The sequence below is a fragment of the Callithrix jacchus genome, chromosome 14, assembly GCF_049354715.1.
Source record: "Callithrix jacchus isolate 240 chromosome 14, calJac240_pri, whole genome shotgun sequence".
In the NCBI taxonomy this organism is placed as follows: Eukaryota; Metazoa; Chordata; class Mammalia; order Primates; family Cebidae; genus Callithrix; species Callithrix jacchus.
The window spans coordinates 54,376,956-54,390,532 of NC_133515.1; positions in this window are offsets into that span (position 1 = coordinate 54,376,956).

Here is a 13,577-nt window from a genome sequence, read left to right on the forward strand (position 1 = left end):
ATCAATTTCCATGCCACCCAGCCCCAGGCAACCACAGATCTGATTAGTTAGCATGACTATCTTTTCCTGAGCCTGCTTTCTTGAGGCTGAGTTCCTTCGTAGGGAGACAAACTATAAGGTTAGAACGAAAAAGAAGGCAGAGCTGAAGCGTTTGTTTAAGTGAATTTATTCAGATTGGCCAAGCACGAAATTTCTGTGAAAGCAAGGTTTACTTGAAATTATAGGCTAGTTAGTCATCATTAGAACAGGGTAAACCAAAACAGTAAAATTGGAATGAGATTGTTGCATCTGGATCATTTAATCCAGAAAAATCCTAGTGGAGAAGTCTGAGGTTTGCAGCAGCTTTGGTGAAGTAAAATTTCCATTCTTTACCTGAATTGGCTCCCACACATTTAACCGCCACTGAGATAAATGGAGCTCTAACATTTATTTTTGACATGCTCGCCATTCGGATTGAGTTGGTGGTTTTCCTTTGACCATGTGAACTTCTGGGACATTAACTCTTGTTTTAAGGAGTGCGAATTTTTGTTCTACTTCAAATTTTGAAAGTGGTCAAGCAACAGGGCTATGACTATTCTTTCCTGTTTGGCTTTTGCACAATAGTTCTGACCACTGGACATTTGACTTTATATGGTTAAGAAGCAAGCACTGTTAGTGAGATGTTTGCTAAAGGATTGGAATGAAATTGCCTTACTAGTATTTTATGTTTGTGGCACAGTCCAGAAATAAACATTGCATTTCTTTCTCTAAATATATCTGTGTCCTGGACTGACAACTATTGTCTTTTTTTGGTTTTCCAGTTAAATGGCAATTGTTCCTGGATGAAGGAATGGCACTGTTTAAAACTCTTTTACTCCGAAGAGTCTCCTGGGTAAGAAGGAAAATAGATTTCCAGTCTTAAGAATCAAATACCCCTATTTGATATCAGTCCCGTGACTTTCACCCCACGCGTTAAAATTGTGGTAAATAGGACTTTAACCTGTATCAAAGTCAGAAAGCTCTTATATCAGGCCTGTTCTAGACACAGATGTCTTTCTAGCTTATAGAAGTACCTTTTTCTTCATAATGGTTAGTGGAAGAAGTGACTTGTAACCTTTGGCTGCCTAGGTTTTCCTTCTTCTCTTTGTGGGGATTTAATTACTCATTTCTCTTTAACTTATTGTTTAGAAATTTGGGGGAACATGACGTACTTGAGGCAGTAATTCAGGTTTTTTTTCCTCCTTCCTTTTTTTTTCTTCTATAGGCAAGAACTATAGCATATGCAGATTCCTGAGAGAGGAAAAATAATATCTGAAAAAGGTGGCTTTCTTAAACGGCACCAGTAGCATTAATGTCATGTCTGAAGCACCCATTTGTGTCAACTGTACAGACCTTTCAATGGAAAATTGTGCTGTGCTACCTTTTAAAGTATGAAATGCTAATTTGGGATTTACAGTTTTTGAACTGGAGGGCTGCATTTTGCATGGGATTTTGTTTAATTTCCCAGTGAAAAAAGGCATTTGAAACACAACTGCCTACAGCCAACTGTCAACAAAAATCAACTGTAATAGCACAGAGCCTGTCACTGATGTATGTGGTGATGTGGTAATCTTCTCAATTTAGCTGGATATTTCTTCTTTGCACAAAATAGCTGAAAGTCTTGCTACGCATTTATGAATATCGGGAGGTGTTATTAGGATGATAATGGGACCAGATTAAGGAAGTGTACACTGGTTCAAAGTGTCAGCTAAAGAGACACAAAATGGGAGGATGTGTGGTCCTTGGTATAAGGGACTCTTTGGATTTCAGGTTTGCTAAAGATTTGGGCGATAGCATGCTGAGTTCCATCTGCCGTGGAAGTGGCTTTCTGAGAAAAAAATAAAGTTGTTATGCTATTTTTTCCCCTAGAAATCTGTTTTTGTTTATCAAGAGGGTGAAATAAAAAAATCTCTGAAAATGGAAGTGGAAAGGGCAGACTAGGGAAATCTCCTGGGGTGAGACTGAGCAGGGTTCCTCTCCCTTCAACAATGAGAGTCAGTGGTTGAGGGTGACAGCTTTTCCTCCTAAGTCATGATGATCTAAGAAAGGGGAGAGAATTCCTTTGGAGTCTCTGTATTTTAGTAGTAGAAACCTCTTTAAATTTGGATATTACTCTTAAAATAACTAGATGATGCCAGGCGAAAAATAAACCTGCATATAATCTAGACTTTGGCAATGCACAAAGTTGACCCTTAATATTAGTTGTCATCAAAACATAGCATTAGTAAAGCTTCTTTTATCAAGAGGGGATTTAGAATCAAATGGCACTTTATATTATCAGTTACTAATTTTTTTTTTGGATATTTAAGTGAGCTATCTTCAGATTCTGACCCCACTATTTAATAGGTCCATGGTAGCTAAGCTCTGTGATCAAGTTCCCTTATCTCAAAATTGGATTAATAATTGTACCTACCTCATAAGGATTGTGTGAGAATTAATTTACTTGATAAATGTAAAGAGCTTAGAACAGTGTCTAAAATGTAATAACCATCATAGAATTAGCTATTTTCTCACTAAAAAACAAAATATTCACTCTTGTTCAAGTACTCATACCAAAAGAATGGAAAGAGGAATATACTAGCAGATATGCTGCATAATCTGTTGTGAAAGGTGTACTCATGTTTCTTAGTCATTACATTTTTTATGTGTCCATGGGAGACAAAAGAGAACTGCATTATCTGAGCTATGGAATAGGTTTTAAGACACTTATAAGCTCTTATAAGTGTCTTATAAGATCCTTGATAGGATCTAAGACATGCCCCGCCATGTCTTGTGCACCACCTACAACTGGCCCTTTTCCCAGGGCTCTGCCCATGTGCAGCCCCTCGTTCCCATGTGATCCTGATTCATTCTCTTATCTGCTTGCCATGGCCAGTGATGATAGACGATGATGGACCTATGATGGAGGGGCATGGCTCCAGATATACTTGTCAGTGACATGTCTTGCTGTGTTCCTAAGAAAGCCAATCCTATTCCTTTCTCCTCAATTTTATAGTTGAGTAAAGAAATACAATTGTTAATTGTCAGTAGGTGCATACATTTAAAGACTGTAAGAAGAGGAGGGTTCACTATGGCTTTATAGTTATGTATAAATCAAACTTATGAAGAAATCATAGAGCAAAAACAAAAACAAAAACAAAAAAATGCCTCCCTTATTAAAGAGAAGGAATCTCTTAGGCTGCCTGTTTTTCTGTGTTTGCTGAGTTCTCATGACTGGCTCTGCAGTATTTTTGGATCCCATGAAACTTCTTTATATCCCTATAATGAACTTCACTCCCCTTGACTTCCCACTGTTATGAGTGAGTTTCTGATACTTGTAACCTATGACACCAAGCAACTAAGGTGTCATGTGAAAGTAGGAAGTAAAGTTTTCTAAACACTGAATGTAATTGTAATCTAATTAAAAATAAAACCAAAAATAGTAGTTAGTGGGCAAAGGTTTCCTTAATGATGTTCAAAGTCTTGAGAATAAAAGGGTGGTAGAAATAAGGGAATGGGCAATTATCTCTTTAGGTCCTAGTGGCTTGTGACAAGGTCTTTGCACAGATGGTGTTATTTTCTAAAGGTTAAATAAATGGTCAACAAGTAAATATAAACAAATGTGGTAATATGGTAATTATACATTGAGAGGGTGTCTATGAATGAAGTAGACACAAGTAAACAGGAGACTGGTTGCAGGTTTGGTAAAAGGTGTTCTTTAGCACTAAATGATTTTGCTGGGAAATTGCCAGTGCACTCTTTATAAATTTCACATATGACCTTGTTTCATTCCCTCCCTCCATCTGCCTTGGCCAACGATGATGGACCGGGGATGGATCTTTGATGAAGGAATGTGGCCCAAGCCAGGTACAGGCATAGGTATAGGTATGTATCAGATTGGCATATATTTTGTATAGGTTTAGAACACTGCTAACAAGCTGACTTTTTATCTTCAAAGATGAGAAAAACCATCAATAAACTAATGAGGGCTTTTTTCTCTCTCTCTTTCTCTCTTTGGAATGGATTTGGATGGTGAATAATGGAACAACAATTTAATGAGCCTACCTCCTGCTAGACAACGTGGAAGATTAAACTCTCTGATTATTGAATAAAACCACCCACATTCTCACCTTGTGATTAGTGGCATTTATGTATAAAGTGACTGCCTAGGACTCAGTCTTCTGTCTGGATCTGGGAAAGAGTTATTCTCTCTGGAGAAAAGGGTGCTCTAATCTGCTGTCTGCTTCTTCTAGCATCAAGTTCTAGCCTAAATACAAGCTTTTAATGAGGAAACCATATGGAAATAATTAGTGTAAAAGAGAAATTAACTATAATTACCCAATTGGTTTTTTTTTCCTTTAGAAATGATTTGCTATTCCATTTTAAGCTTTCCAACTATTTTGGTGAGAATGCATATCCAAATTGGAGAAATAGTGGTTTTTTTTTTATTATTATTATCTCTTCTCGTTAAGATTGCATAGTTGATTTCTAGAGGTATACAACCCCTAGAGTACTCAAGACAGGAAACAGAGAGATTGCTGTTCAAAGCTTTTAAGATCATTGAATGCCCAGACTATACTTTCTACAGGGTTCCAGCTCTATAACTACAAAAGCAAAGAGGGTCCAGAGCACTAGAGAGGGAATACACAACACACAAAGTTGCAATTAGCAAGCAACAGAATTTACTGAGCATGGAAAATTCTGTCACTAAATAGATGAACGGTCCTCTTGAGTCCTTCCCAGGATGCCAGATGAGTGTTCTCAGCTGGGCCTTTCTCATCTTCAGGGATTTTACTTGGGGAAAAAAAAGTTGGACAGATAGAAACACACTGAAAAGTAAGCTTTTGGATGGAGAAATGAGGCTAGGAGTACCATAAGCTTCTTCTTCAGAAGATGAGTTTTGGCTCATTGGGGGTTTCACTGGAGGTACTGACCCTGGCATCCTCTTGTAATGTTGCTTTTAGGTCTTTACTATGCACTTTTCTTTCAAAGGCACTTGAATATAACAATAAAGAATATAATTACCACTACCTCCATTGTCCATCACAAATGACGTGTCATGAAATAATTATTGTAGGCAAAAGTGGTATGCTACCTCCTACCTTACAGTCTGATTTTATTCCAGTGAGAAGACCTATATCTCTTTGTCTTTATCATAGGGATTGGACAAAATATGAGACCAGTATGCATTTTAATGGGATCAGTATTCTCTGTTATTTACCATATGTTTATTCAACAAATACTTACCTAAAGCCTGCTTTGTGCCCAAAACTGCTAGAGATGCAGTAGTAAACAAGACAGAACAGGTCTTTGCACACATGAGATTACATTCCAGTGAGGGACACACATCATCAAGCCAACATAAATAAATAAGATAATCAAAGATTATGATGATTGCCAGGAAAGAAATACTGAATGAGTAAAATTAAGGTTTTCTGAAAGTTTGTCCATTGGGGTACTAAGGGTTATCTCCTGTTTACACCAAATCTCCAGATTCCTCCTTAGTCTTTGAAGTGGTCTGACATTTTTATTTTTCAAATTTACATATACAGCTATGTAATTGCAACTCCAAGCTTTTCTGCCCTTTCTAAACAAATCCTTGTCTCCAAATCTCCCCTATATAGACATTTTAGAATTACCAATGAGCCTAATACGAAGCAATTTTCTTAGCAGATACAAGTTCTACCCTATAAATTCTGGAAGCCAAAAAGGCCAGGTAGTTGTAGTATAGCTATTTGCATATAAAGTCTGTCGTGCCTATTAGACTCTGAACTCCTTGAAGGCCAGTGCTAATCTGCATCTTTTTTGTCTTCTATTATACTTAACACCATGCCATGCACATAGTAGGAACTCAATATATTGCTCATTGAATTCAACGGAACCAGCAAAAACCACCAGCTCTTGCCAAAGGTATCAGCGAACGCATGTTTGAAGAAAATTAACTAACAATTAAGATAAAAAAGTCAGCATTCATGAATTTTGGCTGAGCAGACACATTTCCTTACTGGTGAACATAAGGCTTTTCAGACCAATGAATCTGGTATCCTACAATCCCTTGCCAACATGCATGGTGGGGATGGAGGGGCAGGAGTATGGGCTGCATTCAGACATTGGCAAATGGCTGGCACTTGAGTCTCCCCTGCCAAGGCCGCAGGCTTTCAGTCTGTATGCCAGGAGGTATGAGAGAGATAAACAGAGAAGTCCTCAGGTAAGACCTTCCTTTGGAGATGCAGAGGCTATTTCTGTTTTGCTTGAAGTTTATGAGAAGCCTGCACAGTCCTCCCTTACTGAATGATTTCAGGCTCCTATGAGGACTCCCTTCAGGAATGCTTCCGGCTCAAATGATTCCACTGTTGAGACCTTACTATGTGCAACACTATACTTAGAGCTGGGGATACAAAGATGAACAATTATTTTGCCCTTAAGTAACCACGATATCATCTCAATGGCAGGAATTAATATGTAACCAGTAAAGGGAAGACTGTGATATTATTCCTGCCCTAAGAATTCATCCTTGCTTGTGCATAGACACACATAAACACACATACGCCCACTCATTATGACTTTGCTAATTAGGGTAAATCAGAGTAATTGCTTCAGGTGTCACACTGCGGTGGTGGGACTTGGGGATGTTTCAAGCGACAGCAGGGAGCAGGCTATGAGGCAAGAACCAGGAGAAGCAATGGCATGGAGGAGGGATGTGGTTTTTCCAGTTGGTCTGGGTTTTATGTACCTAAATGCAACTGTGAGGTAAATTCCTGGGAAATGAACAGCAGGAATATATAATTCATTCAACTATTCACTTGTTCATTCATTTAAAATATGATTGCTAACTATCTACTATGCGCTAGTGGCCAGGAATGCCACAGAAAGTAGAAAAAAGAAAGAGCTAATCTATAGGAGAAGCCAACATTAATCAACTAGTTCCACAAATATAAAACACAATTGTGATATGGGCTAAGGTATTTGGTATCATGAAGGGCTATAAAGGCATTTAACTTGTCAGGGAAGGCTTTCCTTAACTTACCTGGTTTTGCTCACATAATGCTTTTTAGAGGGCTGAGATGGTGAGGGTGGATTTGCCCTCCATTCCATGTTTTCCAAGGTCAATCTTTGCATCAGTATGTGAATGCATCATGTGATTTAAATTGACTGGATCTATCCTTTTTGTTCCTTTCCTTTTTCATTTTATTTATTTACTTATTTATTTATATATTTCACACCATTATAACTATTTTTAACAGAGCCATGTCTATTCATCATCTTCAGGAGACTATAGGAATTGAATCATAAATGCAATTTCTTTAGTCTCTCACCAGACACTGGAGGATGTTTTCAACGATCTGGAAAACAGAGCTGAGTGATGTATCACAAAACTTAGCCTTTATATTGAATAATCCTAATTTGAATTTGATTGTATTAAAATAAAGTGCACTGAAGGGAGCAAGATCTGTGGAAAGAACAACAATTTGGAGTCTAAGAAGCTCCACCACTCATCCACAAGAGGCCTTGGGCAATTTATGTATCTTCCCCAAGCCTTAGTGACTTCATCTGTAATATGGGGATTATAACAGCCACTTCTGAGTTTTTTATGAGGATTAAAGCACATGGAATGTTTGAAGGCTCTAGGATAGTGCCTTGCATTAGTAGGGGCTCAATCAATATTTGCTTCTTTCCTTATATTCAGATTATTGGGCCTTGTTTATCACAGGCCTACATGCAGAAACCCTGGTAATTTCAAAGAGGGTTTCATTTACTACCAAAAGGAGGATTGAGAAGAAAATTAAAAAAGGATTCCCATGTAGACCTAGAGAAGGTAAGATTCCAGTATCCCAGTTTATAACAAGATTTCATAAAAGGAGTGGAAGATGAATGTATATTAAAATGATTCAAAACATGAGCAGACTCTGCAAGTGTTATGCACAGATGAGTTAATTGTTTTGCCTTAAATATATTTCCTGAAGAACAGAAGCCCGATCACAGCACACATCGTTATGTATTTTAGACAAACAGCACTTTGAATCAAATTATAGTACATGCATAAAATATTAAAATAAGACATTTATAACAAATCTTTCTAACTTAGTGCTCAGCTCTAAAATAGATTTATATGTGGATAAGCAATAGGTGCGATAAATGTGGTACAGATACCACAATTTAAATTGCAAATCAACAGAGCATCATGGGAAAAGGAATGCAGACTTGAAGTACTGGAGGAAAAAATCCAGCTATTCAATATTTTTAGGTCTTTTGCCTGATTTTGATTTGCAATGTCTGTATCTGGACTCCACATTCGATAAATTCCAATGTCTGCTTTTTAACATAGTTTATTTACAACCCCAATTTAAATGATCTAATTAAAACCTTCATTTATTGTTTCTTTTGTTTACTGTTGAACTGTTGCCAATATACAGTTCCCGGAGTCTTCAAGCTATTTTAGTTAGTTGGGATATTTTAGAAGAACACTGCTATTTCTCAGTTTACAAAATAGGCAAGTGAAATGGGAAACAACGTCCTTATACATGCTTAAGCACTGCCTACTTTGCCAGATCACCTTGCACCTTGGACTCTTGCTCCTACCCCTGTGTGGTAAATGTGATGACAACTAGTCTCCAGGAATAATCCCTGCCCAACAATATTAAACTTGTTTCATTTATGTTGAAGAACTTTTGGGTGATTGAGTTGAATATCTACAGCCAAGTGTTTCTGGGCAAGTTGACCTGCTAGAATCTAGAAGGATTCCCCTTCAACTTGAAAGCCTTTGGAGGGCCCTTAATGAATGAGGTTGTGCTTTGGGGCTTTCATGATATTCAGTTCATTTTGGGGAAGTAGATCCTTTGCTCCCAGCACCTCTGGATGTAGATGAACATCTAAGACTTGGCCAGGTGATGTTTTTCAAGACCAGAGACCCACGAACCAAGGGAAAGAGGAGCAGCCACAAAGGGTGGTGTCAGTATGTCAGAGTCCTGACAAGAGATCTCTTGCAGCCAAAAATTTACTTACAGCTATAGAATTAAAACATTTCTTCTCAGCAAGGAGTAGAGTTGTTTTCTTAGAAACCTTTCTCCTCTGCCTGATCTATATGCTGGATGTTTCTCTTCCCATTGAAGATCTCTAATATTAGCTTTCTGTGTAGCCATATTTTATTTTCTTATAAAATTTGTATCAAGTTTTTAATGTCCAGGTTTCTGGTGCAATTAACTTACCTTCCTTTTTCCCACTCTGTTTACCATAATTGTTTCCAAAACTTTTTTGGAAGTTACTGCACTGAAAATAACTAAGGAGGAAATAAATGCTTTCATATTCAAGATTTCAGGTGGCAATATTCAATCGGACTTTACACCAATTAGCCATGCCAGAAGAGAAAAAATGAGACCTATTCTAAATGTTTACTGTAACATTGGATCCACAAATTTGTATCTGTGGATGCTTACCTCTCTGTAGGACAATAAGCATTGATGACAAGACAGCTTTAAGGAGCAAGAAATTAAATACTTGCAAGTCTTGCAGCATCAGTTTGTTCCTGGAACTAAAGTGCCAGTATGGGTTCCTGCCATGCTTTGAATGAGTTTTCATAAAATTTGTATGTTGGAAACTCAATCCCTCTGCCCTCACAAATGAACTAATGGATTCATGGGAATAATGTTGCTGTCATGAAAGCAAGTTCTTTATCATGGGAGTGGCTTTGTTATAAAAGCAGGATCTCGCTGGCTCTCTTGCTCTTGCCTTCTTACTATGTGATATCCTGTGCCATATTATGACAAAACAAGAAGGCCCTCACCAGATGCTGGCACCATACTTTTGTACTTCCCAGTCTTCAGAATCATGACCTGAATAAACTTCCTTCACAGTCATTGGTATTCCGTCATAGTGACAGAAAACAAATGAAGATATTTCCCAATTATCTATTCCAATAAGAGTCAAATGCAACTTTGAAACAGAGAGTTAAAGAGTTAGATCTGTGCCATCCATCACAGTAGCCACTGGCTGCAGTGTAGCTACTGAGCACTTGAAATCTGGTAGTCTTAGTTAACCAAAACTATAAATACGAAATACATACCAGGTGTTAACCCTTAATATGTAAAAGTAAATATCTCAATAATTTTTATACTGATAACATATTTAAATGATAATATCTTGGGTATATTGGATTAAATTAAATATATTATTAAAATCAACTTCACATGTTTCTTTTTACTTTAAAATATAGCTACTAGAAAATTTAAAATTATACATGTCACTCACATTATATTTCTATTGGACAATGCTGAGCAAGATTGATGTAAGGCAATATTGTAACTAACCAGCTTGAAAGACTTTGGTATTAGGCAACTGACTTTGTTCTTTATAGCATGCATGAAATTCATTGTAAATGGAATTCTATTTTAAGTGTGCCAGGAGATCTCGCTGGTTAAAGTAACCCCATAGTGAGAGCTGCCATCTTACGAGTAATCACTGCCTAATATACCAATGTAATAGGTTTAGATTTTAATAGGGTTTTCCTAAAGCAAAATTCACCAGTTTTATCGTTTGCTTTGCAATATGACCATTATTTATCTCTTTGTGAATAGTTTCTACTTTCTGGCTTTTCAGGAAAGGCATGATTTTGTTTGTCTCTCCTCATAACTACCTCTTAGAAGGAAAGCATGGTTTAGTTAAATGTGCTCTAGCTCTGAAGTTAGGCTGCTGGGGTCCATCACCAGTATTTACTAGTGATCTCTGGTACAGCCACTTCTCTTAGCTGAAGTTTCCTCATCTGTGAAATGGAGCAATAGCTCACAGCTGACAAGGGAGTAATGGGCATTCAGTGAGATGCTTACTATACTGAGCATATGAACAGATCCCAATGAAGTGAGTTTCCATTCATTTCTTTTTTTTTTTAAATGAGTGCCTTGGGACCCAAGTTGTCAGGGCACTTGCTGATCACCAACTTTTGTGGGTATGTGAGATAACTCCATTATTATGAGTATTATGTACCTGTTTGAAGTACCTATATATTCATGGAACTTGCGGGCAAAATTACGCATAAGCTCCTGGCCTCTGTGTCTTTGCACATCCTTTTCTCTCTGCCCAAAGAACCCTCCTTCCTTCATTGTTTTCTTTCCGCATTGTCTAATTCGTCTTTCAAGGTCCAGATGAAGTGCCACCTCTTCCATTAGATCTCCTCTGACTATTCCAGACAGCACTAATTTATAAACTTTAAGCATTTTATTGTCAACATAAGCTAGTCTAAATCAAGTAGCAAGGATTTATCTGGTATATCAAATTCCAAGGCTTATTTTCAAGTGATTTCAAGCCTATTCATTTGGTTTCATCCACTAAACTGCAAGTGTTTTTAAAGTAGTGGCCATGCTTCATACCTACTTCACAATTCCCATTATTTTGCTCAAAAAATACTTATTGATTGATTGACAAAGGCTTGACTGATCAAAAATTCTTAAAGCAGCAATGAAAATTCATGATAGGGAATGACCCAGCCAGAAAGATCACGTGCCATCTTTATATGTCCTATGGTGAATAATTAGTACACATGTCCCTATTTAAAAAGATTATCATCTTGTAAAATTCCCATTCTATTTAGCTGTTTAGTTCTAGGAGGCATCTGAGTTAGTAAAAGGGTTTCTGATTCAGATCTTTTGAGACATATATCTCTATAAACTTATATTTACATATATTTTGAAACATATCTATATTTAGATCTTTTTGAGATGTACATATTTATATATATAGAAGTCTATCTATAAATAAATATATCTAGATATCTAGGTATCTATGTATATATGTATGTATGTGTGTGTGTATGTATAAAAGAATTTTTTCTCTCTTTTTGTGTGTGTGTATAGACAGATAGCTAGATATAGATAGATGATAGATAGATAGATAGATAGATAGATAGACAGATAGATGCATAGATGTAATCAGATCACTAAGATGCCCAGTTTCTATTTGTAGTCTTTTCTCAATAAGGCAGTGGGACATTGGTGCTTTCAAGGGAGCTTAGGTACATTGAATATGACATTCATATCATTAAAAATAGTTAGCTGTTCTTGGCTACATTCACAAAGAAGTCCCCTAATGCTTCCTTTGATTGGCACGATCCACACGTAGTATCTATTTTGCAAATGCGCTCTGTACTGAGGGCTGTAGCTGTGTATGTGGGTCTGCATATGTTCTCTGTAGGTGACACTCCACCCTGATCATGCAATTCATGCATTGTACTAGGACATACTGTATGCAGACAATGCCTCACCTAACACTACCCCCCCCTTTTTTAAACTCTGAAATATGGTTGATATGGTCCATTGCAAAATGAACCTATATTGGAAATGGCAAAATTGTAATGTAAAATATACTAGGGTCAGTGGGGTGTGCTGTTTTTGCATATATTTTTTCTCCCCTGACCCATGCCATTCCCCTGCATACAGGGAAAAAAGCTTCATCTCACACAGAAATGTGATGTCCTTTACTGCCAGAGGCTGTTGCTGTTTTAAATGAGGAAAAAGCACAATGCATGAAGAAGGAAAATTAAAGCATATTCATTTTGGAAATTAGATATGGTGTCAGGAGACTTTCAGAAAATAGCCCTGTTTGAATGGAGCCCCGCACTACAAGACAGTTCACTGAACTTTTGACCACTATTTATGCTATGGAAGCTTTTGAAATAGGGAAGAGAGCAAAACATTTTATAGCTGCTTAATAGCTGAGTTCATTTTTCTTTCTTCCTTTTTTTCCACCAGGCATTTGTCTATCCCTTCGGTGTATATAAGATATGCAAACACCATGTAGTTTACTGGCAGGCCTTTGTGTTAATGTTTCCAGGTTGGTTCCAAAACACACAGCTACTGGATGAGAGAATCCCCTGGCCAACCCGGTGACCTTCCTTACCCTACACCGCAGTCTGCTGTCTGCCTGTGGCTAGTCTGAAATAGGCAGCCCCAGCCAGAGTTGCACAGGCCTTGGGAGTGACAGTGACCTCTTTAGGGGTCATTCTGCAAATGCAAAGGGTTCCCTTTCACAGTTCCCAGGGATCCTTTATGCAAAATTGGACAAGGATGGGGGAGATGATGGAAAAGGCAGTTTGTCTAATTTCTCCCTTTCTATTATTTGGAAGAACGGTTCTCAATTTGTGATCATCCCTGTTCTGCTTCATTGCTTCCCTCCTGCAGAGCACATCACACCAGTCAGGTTAAGTGGGATTCAAGGGCCCTCCAGGAAGGACAGCCCAGATTTTTGATTCAACACTGAATAAGGAAGCACCTGAGAAAACGAGGTAGCAGAAGAGTGAAGAGTTAATTACAAGTGGAGGGTGGGGTCAATCAGAGGTAGAAAGAGAAATCCAATTTGTACTGGTATTAATGAAAGATATACTTTATCTGTTATACAGATATGAAGCATGGAGCTAAATATTACAAATTACAGGTTGTGAGTCTATGTCAGCTTTATTATTGTTATTACTATTAATGCAATGATATAAAATCTAAAGGGTCACTGTGTTTGTTTAATTTATTTTCTGGGAACGCTTAACATTTCATTTCCAAGTGAGGACCTTTATTTGGCCTCTTGGTGACTTGCCCACACTG